The sequence below is a fragment of the Stenella coeruleoalba genome, assembly GCF_951394435.1.
Source record: "Stenella coeruleoalba genome assembly, chromosome: 14".
NCBI classification, from domain to species: Eukaryota; Metazoa; Chordata; class Mammalia; order Artiodactyla; family Delphinidae; genus Stenella; species Stenella coeruleoalba.
In genome coordinates this window covers 52,057,773-52,070,484 of record NC_137160.1, presented here as the reverse complement: position 1 = coordinate 52,070,484, position 12,712 = coordinate 52,057,773, and the positions used below count along the sequence as shown (strand labels likewise).

General features: G+C 35.5%; 1 pseudogene across 1 annotated transcript; it reads right to left on the bottom strand.

Annotated features, from left to right (window-relative positions):
* Positions 1-785: 785 nt before the first annotated feature.
* Positions 786-1,660, bottom strand: LOC307197271 (proteolipid protein 2-like; annotated as a pseudogene). Its single transcript has one exon. The product of its transcript is annotated as a proteolipid protein 2-like (transcript).
* Between the last annotated feature and the right edge of the window lie 11,052 nt (positions 1,661-12,712).

The window sequence follows — 12,712 nt, the reverse complement described above, 5'->3', positions numbered from 1 at the left end:
AGCAATTCATTTGAGAATGAGTTTTCTATTTTTTCCCCTCTTTTCTCCTGTGGCTTTGCCCCAAGTGCAGAACTGTTTGCCAGCAGCGATACAGGGGCTCTAAAACTCTAAAAGAAACCTTGCCTTTTTACACAGAAGAACTGGGAAAGGGGGCCTCTGTGGGGCAGAGAGTGTAGGAGGAATCCTGGAGAGAAGTGAGTTGGAGAAGAGGATATCTCAAAATTGTGTAAGAAACTAGACAGATCCCTAACTTACCCTTGAGCTGCATATGCATGGGACAGACCCAAAGCAGCCTAGCAAAACTTTGAGAACTGAATTACTATTTAGACCACCAACCAGGTCTCAGACTAACGTCTTAGAGATGTATGTGGTTGAACAAACCCAAAGCAGCATCAGCAAGGTTAGGAAACTGAACTGAGATTGGAACCACTGCCCACAGAAAGGGATTTTTTGGTTGCTGTTCTAACAATCCATTTATTATTTATGTATTATTTATGTATTCCTCCATAGAAACACCCCCCGCACTGATTATTTGGAGCGAGTCACAACCTGGGGCCTGGAGTCTGAAATCTAAGGTACCCTCCTCCCTCATTTTGTGGCTTAGGTGGGGGCATAGACCAGACAGAACTGGCGTCTCATTTTTATACTGCATAAGGGAAGGGGACCTAGGCACACCCTGGAGAGGTGATTGGCAGGCTGGAAGATAAATTCTCTGAATAGCAGCACTTTTACCTCAATACAGGGCTGGGAGTTGGCTGGGAGTGCTGTAGGGACAGGGGGAGGAATTAATTCGATGGAGGAGTTATTTGCAGGTTACAGAGAGAAATGAAGGGAGTACACTGACACAGGGCCAGGGTATCAGCAGGGTCAGTAGGTGCTGCTGTATGTCTTTATTATCTCAAGGGGAAAGTGACAGAGGCATCACAGCCAAAGAGGCCCTTAGCAATTAGGCCCAGTGCCCCTGCAATGATTCTGGAACGGTTTCCTCTCTCAACAAGGACAACAATGGAGGTGATCAGGTAGAGGATGGCCACTATGAGGGCTCACTCCAAGGCCAGTGAATGAATTGTATCTTGGTGTGCAGGTCACACATGTAGACGACAAAGAAGATAGAAGCAAAGATCAATTCAATCACAGACAGAGAGGAATATCCTGCTGTTGAGGCACTGAAGAGGGTCAGAATCACCAGGCGCAATATAATCTCAGCAAACAGGAGACTTCCCTTTTGGGTGCACAAGAAGTTGGTGCAGGTGGTCCAGCAGTGGGGGGCAGATGTGTGCTGGGAATCTGCCATGGTGGGGCTGGAGTCCCTGGGGGCAGGGAGGATCTGCTTGCAGGCTCGAGGCTGGTGCACACCCAGCTGTCTTGCCGGATCAAAGTGATTTTAAAAATTTGTAGGTTGAAGCTAACTGGTTCTGTCACCTGCTAAAACAGTAATAATGATAATAATAATGACTAACATCCTTTAGAGAATTTTAACAGGATCTGTATCTACACAATTTAATATTCAAAAAGTCCAGAATATAATCCAAAATTACTTGATAAGCAAAAGGCCAGGAAAACGTGACCAATTCTCAAAGGAAAAGAAAAATCAACAGATGCCAACCCCAAGGTGACACATATGCTGAAATTATAAGAGAAAGACTTTAAAGCAGATACTATAATAAGCTTCATGAGGCAAAGGTAAACATACATGAGACAAAATGAATGGAAAGATAGGAGGTCTTAGCAAAGAAAATAAATTATAAAAAATGAATAAAATAGTATTAAAATATACATTCTTTGAAATTTAAAATTTACTAATGAACTCAATAGCAGAATGAAGATGACATGGGGAAGAGTCAGTGAACTTGAAGACAGATTAACAGAAATTCTCCAATCTGAAAAACAAAGAGAAAAAAGATTAGAAAAACTGAATAGAACTTCAAGGAGACTATATGGGACTATATCAGAAGTCTAACGTTTGTAACAATTGAGTCCTATAAAGAAAATTGGTGCAGAAAAATATATTTGACGGAACAATGGCTGAAAACTTCCCCAAATTGGTGAAAGACATTAACTTGCAGATTCAAGAAATTCGCAGAACATAAAACAGAATAGACTCAAAGAAAACCACACCCAGACATATTATAATCAAACTACTGAAAACTAAATGTAAAGAAAAAAATCTTAAAAGCAGCTAAGGAAAAATGACACAACATATATAGGAGAAAAAAGATGTTAATAATGATGGACTTCTCCAGCTGCATAGCACAGGGAGATCAGCTTGGTGCTTTGTGACAACCTAGAAGGGTGGGATAGGGAGGTTGGGAGGGAGACGCAAGAGGGAGGAGATATGGGGATATATGTATACATATAGCTGATTCACTTTGTTATACAGCAGAAACTAACACAATATTGTAAAGCAATTATACTCCAATAAAGACGTTAAAAAAAAAAAATGATGGACTTCTCATTGGAAACTGTGGAAGCCAGAAGACAGTAGAACATCTTCAGAATGATAGGAAAAAACTTTCGACCAAGCATTCTAAATCCAATGAAAATATCCCCTAGGAGTGAAAGAGAAATAAAGATATTCTCAGATGAAGGTAAACTAAGAGAACATACAGCCAACTAAAACAAATGCTAAAGAAAGTTCTTCAGGCTGAGGGGAAATAATACCAGATGAAACCTGGAACTTCAGGAATCAAAGAAGAACAAAAACAGTAAAATCTGAGTAAATATAGAAAACTGGGGTTTTTTTTTCATGCATGTTCAATTAATACATATGACAAGTATAGTATAAAGGGAGGAGGTTAAGAGACTTATATGATTGTAAAACTTCTAAATATTAAATAGTAAAACATTACTCTAACTATACTCTGAAATGTTAAGTATTTCTGTTGTATTATTTAGAGCAGTAGTTCTCAACTTGGGCTGATTTTGCCCACCAGGAGACAACTGGCAATGTCTAAAGACAATTTTGACTGCCATAATTGGGGAAGAGGTGCAACTGGCATCTGGTGGGTAGAGATCAGAAATGCTTTTAAACATCCTACAATGCATGGGACAGCTGTCCAGAACAAATAATTATTTGGTCCAAAATAGAAATTGTACTGTGTTTGAGAAATTCTTCCCTAGAAAGACCAGAAAGAGAAAGGGAGAGGGAGGGAAGGAGGGAGGGAGGAGAGAGAGAAAGACAACACCAAAAAAGCAGTAGATAAAATAGAGTGGAATACTAAAACTATTCAAACTATCCAAAAGAATGCAGGAAATGGGGAGTAGGGAAACAAAAGAGCAAACAGAACAAAAACCACATAGCAAAATAATAGACCTAGATCTAACCACACCAATAACTACATTAAATGTAAATGGTCTAAATATACCAATTAAAAGATTGAAGTAATATTAAAATTTTAAAAAATCTACATGCTGCTCTCAAGAAACTCAGTTTAAACATAAAGACTTAGATAGATTAAAAGTAAGAGTATGGAAAAAAATATTCCACAGAAATAATAATCAAAAGGAAGCTGGAGTGGCTATTTTAGTATCAGACAAAGTAGACTTCAGAACAAGGAATGTTATTTAGGATAAAAAAAGGACATTAGAGATTTATAAAATGGTCACTTTACCAGAAGACATAACAATCTTAAATGAGTATGCACTTAATAACAAGGCTTTAAATAAAATACATGAAGCAAAAACAAACCTTGACAAATTTAAATAAATTAAAATAATACAAAGTATGTTAATGGACCATAATAAAATTATACTATTATAAAGCAACAGCAGAAAGATAGTTCTTTTTTAGTTTTGCATATGGATGTCAAATTGTTTGATAACCAGATGCTGAAAAACTATCCCTTCACCATTGAATTTCTTTAACAACTTTGTCAAAAATCAATCAATTGACCAATTTTGTATAAATCTACTTCTGGACTCTCTGTTCTATTCAATTGATCTATATGTTTATATTTACCAACACTACACTCTCCTGATAACTGTAGCCTTATAATAAGTATAAATCAAGTCATATAAATTTTCTTATATGTCAAAGTTGTTTTGGCTATTGTACAGCCTTTGTTTATCCATAGAAATTTTAGAATCATCTTGCTAATTTCTACAAAATACAGTACTGAGATTACGATGAGATTACATTAAATCTGTAGATCAGTGTGGGGAGAATTGACATTCTAATAATATTAAGCCTTCCAATCCATGAATACAGTATGCTTTCCATTTATTTGGATCTTTTATTTCTTACATCAATAGCTTATAATTTTTAACATGTATATTATATACCAAAATATATCATATTTTTACACTATTGTAAATAGTACTCTTTTCAAATTTCAATTTCTAATAGTTTATGTTACTTTATAGAAACACAATGAATGTTTGTACATTGACTTTGAATCCTATGACTTTCCTAAATTCACTTATTAGTCCCAGTAGCTGTTTTATACATTCTTTGGGATATTCTGTCTGTTGATAGCCAATAGAGACAGATTTCTTTCTTTCTTTTCAATCTACATTTACTTTATTTATTTATCTTGTCTTACTGCACTGGCTTCACCCTCCAGAACAGTATCGGATAGAAGCAATAAGGGTGGACATCCTTCCCTTTTACCTATCATATGGGAACATTCAGTCTTTCACCATTATGTTAGTTACAGGTACCCTCTATTAAAACGGGGATTTTTTTTTCTATTCTTGGCTTGATAAGCTTTTTAAAAATTCAAGTATGGACGTTTTTTCTGCATCTGTTGAGATAATTGTGTGGTTTTTCTCTTTTATTCTGTTGATATGATAAATTACATAGATTGTTAAATGTTAAACCAACATTCCACTCCTTGGATAAACCCCCAATTTACCATGAAATATTATTATTTTTATATATTGATGGATTCAGTTTACTAACTTTTTTTTTTTTTTTTTTGCGGTACGTGGGTCTCTCACTGCCGTGGCCTCTCCCGTTGTGGAGCACAGGCTCCGGACGTGCAGGTCCAGCAGCAATGGCTCACGGGCCGAGCCGCTCTGTAGCATGTGGGATCTTCCCAGACTGGGGCACGAACCCGTGTCCCCTGCATCGGCAGGCGGACTCTCAACCACTGCACCACCAGGGAAGCCCAAATTTACTAACTTCTTTTTAAGGTTTTTTGTGTGTATGTTTATATTTTCTCCCTCCCTCTTTCTCTCCCTTTTTCTTTCTTTTTCTTCTTTGTTTCACTATCATGGTAATGCTAGCCTCATACAACAAGTTGGGAAAGGTTCCTTCCCTTACCATTTTGTCATAGAGTTTGTGTAGAATTGTTATAATATCTTTAAATGTTTGGTATAACTCACTAGTGAAACCTAGAGTATTCTTTGTTGGAAGTTTTAAGCTATAAATTCAGTAGTTTTAAGCTATTATCAGTAGATAATCAGGTTATCTATTTCTTCCTGAGGGAGCTTTGCTAATTTGTGTCTTTTAAAGGATTGTCTATTTCATCTAACTTTTAAATTTCTGAGAATCAATTTTTTTCATCATAATCTATTGTCCTTGTAATGTATATAGTGTCTCTAGTGATGTACCGTCTTTCGATCCTGAGATTGGCAATTTACATGATCTCTTTTTTCTTGGTCAGTTTGGCTAGAGATTTATAAAATTTACTAATCTTTTCAACATATCAGCTTTTGCTTTCATTGGTTTCTCTATTAGCTTTCTGTTTTCAAATTTATTGGTTTTCATTCTTATCTTTATTTCCATCCTTCTACTTGATTTGCATTAAATTTGTTCCCTTTTTCTAGATTCTTAAACTGAAAGCTTAGGCTACTGATTTTAAACTCTTGTTCTTTTCTAGTATAAGCATTCAGTTCTATAAATTTTCTTCTGGCTACATTTCACAAATTTTTATATGTTGTATTTTTATTCAGTTCAAAATATTTTCTAATTTCCCTTGAAATTTCCTCTTTGGCAAGTGGTTCATTTAGAAGTATGTTGTCTAATTTTCAAATATTTTCCTGATTTTTTAAATTGTTTTCTCATTTGATTCTGTTCTGGTCAGATTATATACTGATATATGTGTGGGTTTTTTTCCCCAACTGATATTTTCTATTGTGGTAAAATATACATACCATAAAATTTACCATTTCAAACATTTTATAGGGTACAGTTCAGTGGCTTTAAGTGTCAATCACAATATTGTGTAACTATCACCACTTTCTATTTTGAGAACATTTTCATTTTTCAGCATCCCGTATAAAAACTCTGCATCCTTAAAACAATAACTTTCCCTTCCCCTCAGCCACTTGTAATCTCTTTTCTATTTTCTGGTCTCTATGAACTTGCCTATTTCTAATTCTTTAAATTTGTTAAGATTTGTTTTATGGTTCAGACTACAGTCTATCTTGGTAAATATTCCATATGCATTTGAAAAAAATTGTGTATTCTGCTGATGGTGGAATATTCTATAAATGTAAATATGGTCAGGTTGGTTGATAATATTGCTCTTTTGTATACTATTGATATTAAATTGTTCTATTGATTCCTGAGAAAGAAATGTTGATGTCTTCATGTATATATGTGGATTTCTCGCTTATTTCTACTAGCTTTTGTTTCATATATTTTGAAGCCCTATTTTGAGGTGCATACACATTTAGGTTTGTTACATCTTTTTGATGTTACCCATTTATAATTATGTAATGTCTTTCTTTATCCATGCTAATACTTCTTTTCCCAAATCTTCTTCAATATAAGCTCTCCAGATTCATGAACTGGAAGTATCCCATTTCACACTCCCAGTCACATATCTAAATCTAATTTTGTCAGATAACTACAGTAGTTTATGTGTTTCTAAAAACAGAAGTATGTGGCTTATAGAACAAGTTGAGAGCTGTGTAGTGACTGAAACATATGCCCTCCCAAAACAAAGCAATCTCACGTTAGCAAAAGAGAAAAATTTTAGAAAGGATTCTATAGTGGTACTTGAAATTTGAAATCCTGTATGGAATCTTGGTTGTGCTTTTTTCTTGCAGTTTAGGACCTCTAGCCTGTTTCCTTGTCCTGTACTTCCCCAAAACTAATGTTCTAGTAAACATCAGTGGGACTGAGCATCAGAGTGACCCCTAATGCCAGAGTACACACACTCCCACTCCCTAAATGCCAACCTAAATTCCTGAGGGAGCCAAGATCGACTTGATCTCTATTTCTGGATCTTAGAATAGTGGAGAGTTTTGTTAGGTTGTTTTTAGTCCTAAGAAGGCAGCAATAGCTGCTGTTTCAATTGTGAAGAAAATAATATCCTCTCATTACTATTTATGACTGTTATTTCCCTGGCATGGGACTTTAAAAAACAAAACAAAACACTACAAAACCAGAAAACAGCTCTTACTGCCTAAAGAAAGGGAAAACTACCTTTGTTGTGTTTTGGCAGAAAAGTTAAGTAATGAAAATGAGGATTATTCTTTCTGAGTCTCAGGTTTCTCATCTGGAATATGTAGATTATGATAATGCCTGCCTCAGATGGTTCTGAAAAACAAAAAGATAACTGATAAAAAATAATGAGTTGTAGAACTCTAAGTAAATGTTAGTTATTAATATTGCTTTTTATATGCACCTGTGAGATTTATCACTTCAATAATTTAGTTTTAATTGGAAAAGTTGATACCTTTTTTAGCTTATATTTCTTTCAAATTTCTTTTTTACTTTATGGAGAAAAGCAGTTGGCATTTCAGTAATTTCTATTCTTTCAGTTTTATTGAGATATACTTGACATATAGCACTGTATAAGTTTAAGGTGTATAGCATAATGATTTGACTTTTACTGCAAGCAAATTATTTTTAAAAGTCCTTTACCCTCGGACTTCCCTGGTGGCGCAGTGGTCGAGAGTCTGCCTGCCAGTGCGGGCGACGTGGGTTCGGGCCCTGGTCCGGGAGGATCCCACATGCTGAGGAGCAACTAAGCCCATGCACCACAACTACTGAGCCCACGTGCCACAACTACTGAAGCCTGCACACCTAGAGCCCGTGCTCTGCAACAAGATAGGCCACCTCAGTGAGAAGCCCACACACTGCAACAAAGAGTAGCCCCTGCTCACCACAACTAGAGAAAGCCCACATGCAGCAATGAAGACCCAACGCAGCCAAAAATAAGTAAATAAAATAAATAAATTTATAAAAAGAAAAAAAGTCCTTTACCCTCTATACTAATTCCTCTGCTTTTTACAAGATGATTCAATCTGTTCACAAGATGATTCAATCTGTTCACATTATTTTCAATGAAGCTATGTTCATTTAAAGGTATTGTAAGAATACAAAATATTTCCACAAATATACATGGTACATCTTATCTTTTAAAGACTAAATTTGAAAAGCTAAAAATCTTTCCTCAGCTATTTCTAGAATACTTTGCCCATAAATACCAGTCTTCAGGTTCTCAGAATTCATATCCAATCATCACTACAGCTCAAGAGGCAAATATATATCTTCTGTTTCGGATAAGGCCAGTTGGAATATAGTCTTACTGGGTAAACCAGCTTTTTAGTCTCTGCAAAGCATATTTTTAAAGTCTCTGCACACATAGTATATGGGTTTCTTTGAAATGTGTGAGGTTGACAGAGGTAATTAATACACAGTAAATTATATTTTATTTTATTTTAAAAATTTTTGAATTTTATATTTTTATACAGCAGGTTCTTATTAGTCCAATTTTATACACATCAGTGTATACATGTCAGTCCCAATCACCCAATTCATCACACCACCACCACCACCCCCCACCCCCATTTTCCCCTCTTGGTGTCCATACTTTTATTCTCTACATCTGTGTCTCAATTTCTGCCCTGCAAACCGGTTCATCTGTACCATTTTTCTAGGTTCCACATATATGGATTAATATATGATATTTGTTTTCCTCTTTCTGACTTACTTCACTCTGTATGACAGTCTCCAGATCCATCCACGTCTCAACAAATGGCCCAATTTTGTTCCTTTTTATGGCTGAGTAATATTCCATTGTATATATGTACCACATCTTCTTTATCCATTCGTCTGTCGATGGGCATTGAGGTGGCTTCCATGACCTGGCTATTGTAAATAGTGCTGCAATGAATATTGGGGAGCACGTGCCTTTCTGAATTATGGTTTTCTCTGGGTATATGCCCAGTAGTGGGATTGCTGGATCATATGGTAATTCTATTTTTAGTTTTCTAAGGAACTTCCATACTGTTCTCCATAGTGGCTGTATCAATTTACATTCCCACCAACAGTGCAAGAGGGTTCCCTTTTCTCCACACTCTCTCCAGCATTTGTTGTTTGTAGATTTTCTGATGATGCCCATTCTAACTGGTGTGAGGTGATATCTCATGGTAGTTTTGATTTGCATTTCTCTAATAATTAGTGATGTTGAGCAGCTTCTCATGTGCTTCTTGGCCATCTGTATGTCTTCCTTGGAGAAATGTCTATTTAGGTCTTCTGCCCATTTTTGAGTTGGGTTGTATGTTTTTTTAATATTGAGCTGCATGAGCTGTTTATATATTTTGGAGATTAATCCTTTGTCCGTTGATTCGTTTGCAAATATTTTCTCCCATTCTGAGGGTTGTCTTTTCATCTTGTTTATGGTTTCCTTTGTGTGCAAAAGCTTTGAAGTTTCACTAGGTCCAATTTGTTTATTTTTATTTTTATTTCCATTACTCTAGGAAGTGGATCAAAAAAGATCTTGCTGTGATTTATGTCAAAGAGTGTTCTTCCTATGTTTTCCTATAAGAGTTTTATAGTGTCCAGTCTTATATTTAGGTCTCTAATACATTTTGAGTTTATTTTTGTGTATGGTGTTAGAGAGTGTTCTAATTTCATTCTTTTACATGTAGCTGTCCAGTTTTCCCAGCACCATTTATTGAAGAGACTGTCTTTTCTCCATTGTATATCCTTGCCTCCTTTGTCATAGATTAGTTGACCATAGGTGCATGGGTTTATCTCTGGGCTTTCTATCTTGTTCCATTGATCTATGTTTCTGTTTTTGTGCCAGCACCATATTGTCTTGATTACTGTAGCTTTGTAGTATAGTCTGAAGTCAGGGAGTCTGGTTCCTCCAGCTCCGTTTATTTCCCTCAAGAGTGCTTTGGCTATTCAGGGTCTTTTGTGTGTCCATACAAATTTTAAGATTTTTTGTTCTAGTTCTGTAAAAAATGCCATTGGTAATTTGATAGGGATTGCATTGAATCTGTAGATTGCTTTGGGTAATATAGCCATTTTCACAATATTGATTCTTCCAATCCAAGAACATGGTATACCTCTCCATCTGTTGGTATGATCTTTAATTTCTTTCATCAGTGTCTTATAGTTTTCTGCATACAGGTCTTTTGTCTCCCTAGGTAGGTTTATTCCTAGGTATTTTATTCTTTTTGTTGCAATGGTAAATGGGAGTGTTTCCTTAAATTCTCTTTCAGATTTTTCATCATTAATGTATAGGAATGCAAGAAACTTCTGTGCATTAATTTTGTATCCTTCAACTTTACCAAATTCATTGATTAGCTCTAGTAGTTTTCTGGTAGCATCTTTAGGATTCTCTATGTATAGTATCATGTCATCTGCAAACAGTGAATGTTTTACTTCTTCTCCAATTTGTATTCCTTTTATTTCTTTTTCTTCTCTGATTGCCATGGCTAGGACTTCCAAAACTGTGTTGAATAACAGTGGTGAGAGTGGACATCCTTGTATTGTTCCTGATCTTAGAGGAAATGCTTTCATTTTTTCACCATTGAGAATGATGTTGGCTGTGGGTTTCTCATATATAGCCTTTATTATGTTGAGGTAGGTTCCCTCTATGCCCACTTTCTGGAGAGTTTTTATCATAAATGGGTGTTGAATTTTGTCATAATCTTTTTCTGCATCTATTGAGATGATCATATGGTTTTTATTCTTCAATTTGTTAATATGGTGTATCACATTGATTGATTTGCATATACTGAAGAATCCTTGCATCCCTGAGATAAATCCCACTGGATCATGGTGTATGATCCTTTTAATGTGTTGTTGGATTCTGTTTGCTAGGATTTTGTTGAGGATTTTTGCATCTATATTCATCAGTGATATTGGTCTATAATTTTCTTTTTTTGTAGTATCTTCTTCTGGTTTTGGTATCAGGGTGATGGTGGCCTCATAGAATGAGTTTGGGAGTGTTCCTTCCTCTGCAATTTTTTGGAAGAGTTTGAGAAGGATGGGTGTTAGTTCTTCTCTAAATGTTTGAGAGAATTCACCTGTGAAGCCACCTGGTCCTGGACTTTTTTTGTTGGAAGATTTTTAATCACAGTTTTAATTTCATTACTTATGATTGGTCTGTTTATATTTTCTATTTCTTCCTGGTTCAGTGTTGGAAGGTTATACCTTTCTAAGAATTTGTCTATTTCTTCCAGGTTGTCCATTTTATTGGCATAGAGTTGCTTGTAGTAGTCTGTTAGGATGGTTTATATTTCTGCAGTGTCTGTTGTAACTTCTCCCTTTTCTTTTCTAATTTTATTGATTTGAGTCCTCTCCCTCTTTTCCTTGATGAGTCTGGCTAATGGTTTTTCAATTTTGTTTATCTTCTCAAAGAACCAACTTTTAGTTTTATTAATCTTTGGTATTGTTTTCTTCACTTCTATTTCATTTATTTCTGCTCTGATCTGTATGATTTCTTTCCTTCTGCTAACTTCGGGTTTTGTTTGTTCTTCTTTCTCTACTTCCTTTAGGTGTAAGGTTAGATTTTTTATTTGAGATTTTTCTTGTCTCTTGAAGTAGGCTTGTATAGCTATAAACTTTCCCCTCAGAACTGCTTTTGCTGCATACCATAGGTTTTTGGATCGTCGTTTTTTCATTGTCAGTTGTCTCTAGGTATTTTTTTATTTCCTCTTTGATTTCTTCAGTGACCTCTTGGTTATTTAGTAACATATTGTTTAGCCTCCATGTGTTTGTGTTTTTTATGTTTTTTTCCCTGTAATTCATTTCTAATCTCATAGCATTGTGCTCAGAAAAGATGCTTGATATGATTTCAATTTTCTTAAATTTACTAAGGCTTGATTTGTGACCCAAGATGTGATCTATCCTGGAGAATGTTCTATGTGCACTTGAGAAAAAAGTGTAACCTGCTTTTTTTGGATGGAATGTCCTATAAATATCAATTAAATCTATCTGGTCTGTTGTGTCATTTAAAGCTTCTGTTTCCTTATTTATTTTCATTTTGGATGATCTGTCCATTGGTGTAAGTGAGGTGTTAAAGTCCCCCACTATTATTGTGTTACTGTCGATTTCCTCTTTTAGAGCTGTTAGCAGTTGCCTTGTGTATGAGGTGCTCCTGTGTTGGGTGCATATATATTTATAATTGTTATATCTTCTTCTTGGATTGATCCCTTGATCATTATGCAGTGTCCTTCCTTGTCTCTTGTAACATTATTTTAAAGTCTATTGTATCTGATATGATTATTGCTACTCCAGCTTTCCTTTGATTTCCATTTGCATGGAATATCTTTTTCTATCCCCTCACTTTCAGTCTGTATGTGTGCCTAGGTCTGAAGTGGGTCTCTTGTAGACAGCATATATATGGGTCTTGTTTTTGTATCCATTCAGCAAGCCTGTTTCTTTTGGTTGGAGCATTTTATCCATTCCCGTTTAAGGTAATTATCGATATGTATGTTCCTATGACCATTTCCTTAATTTTTTTTTTTTTTTTTTTTTTTTTGCGGTACATGGGCCTCTCACTGTTGTGGCCTCTTCCGT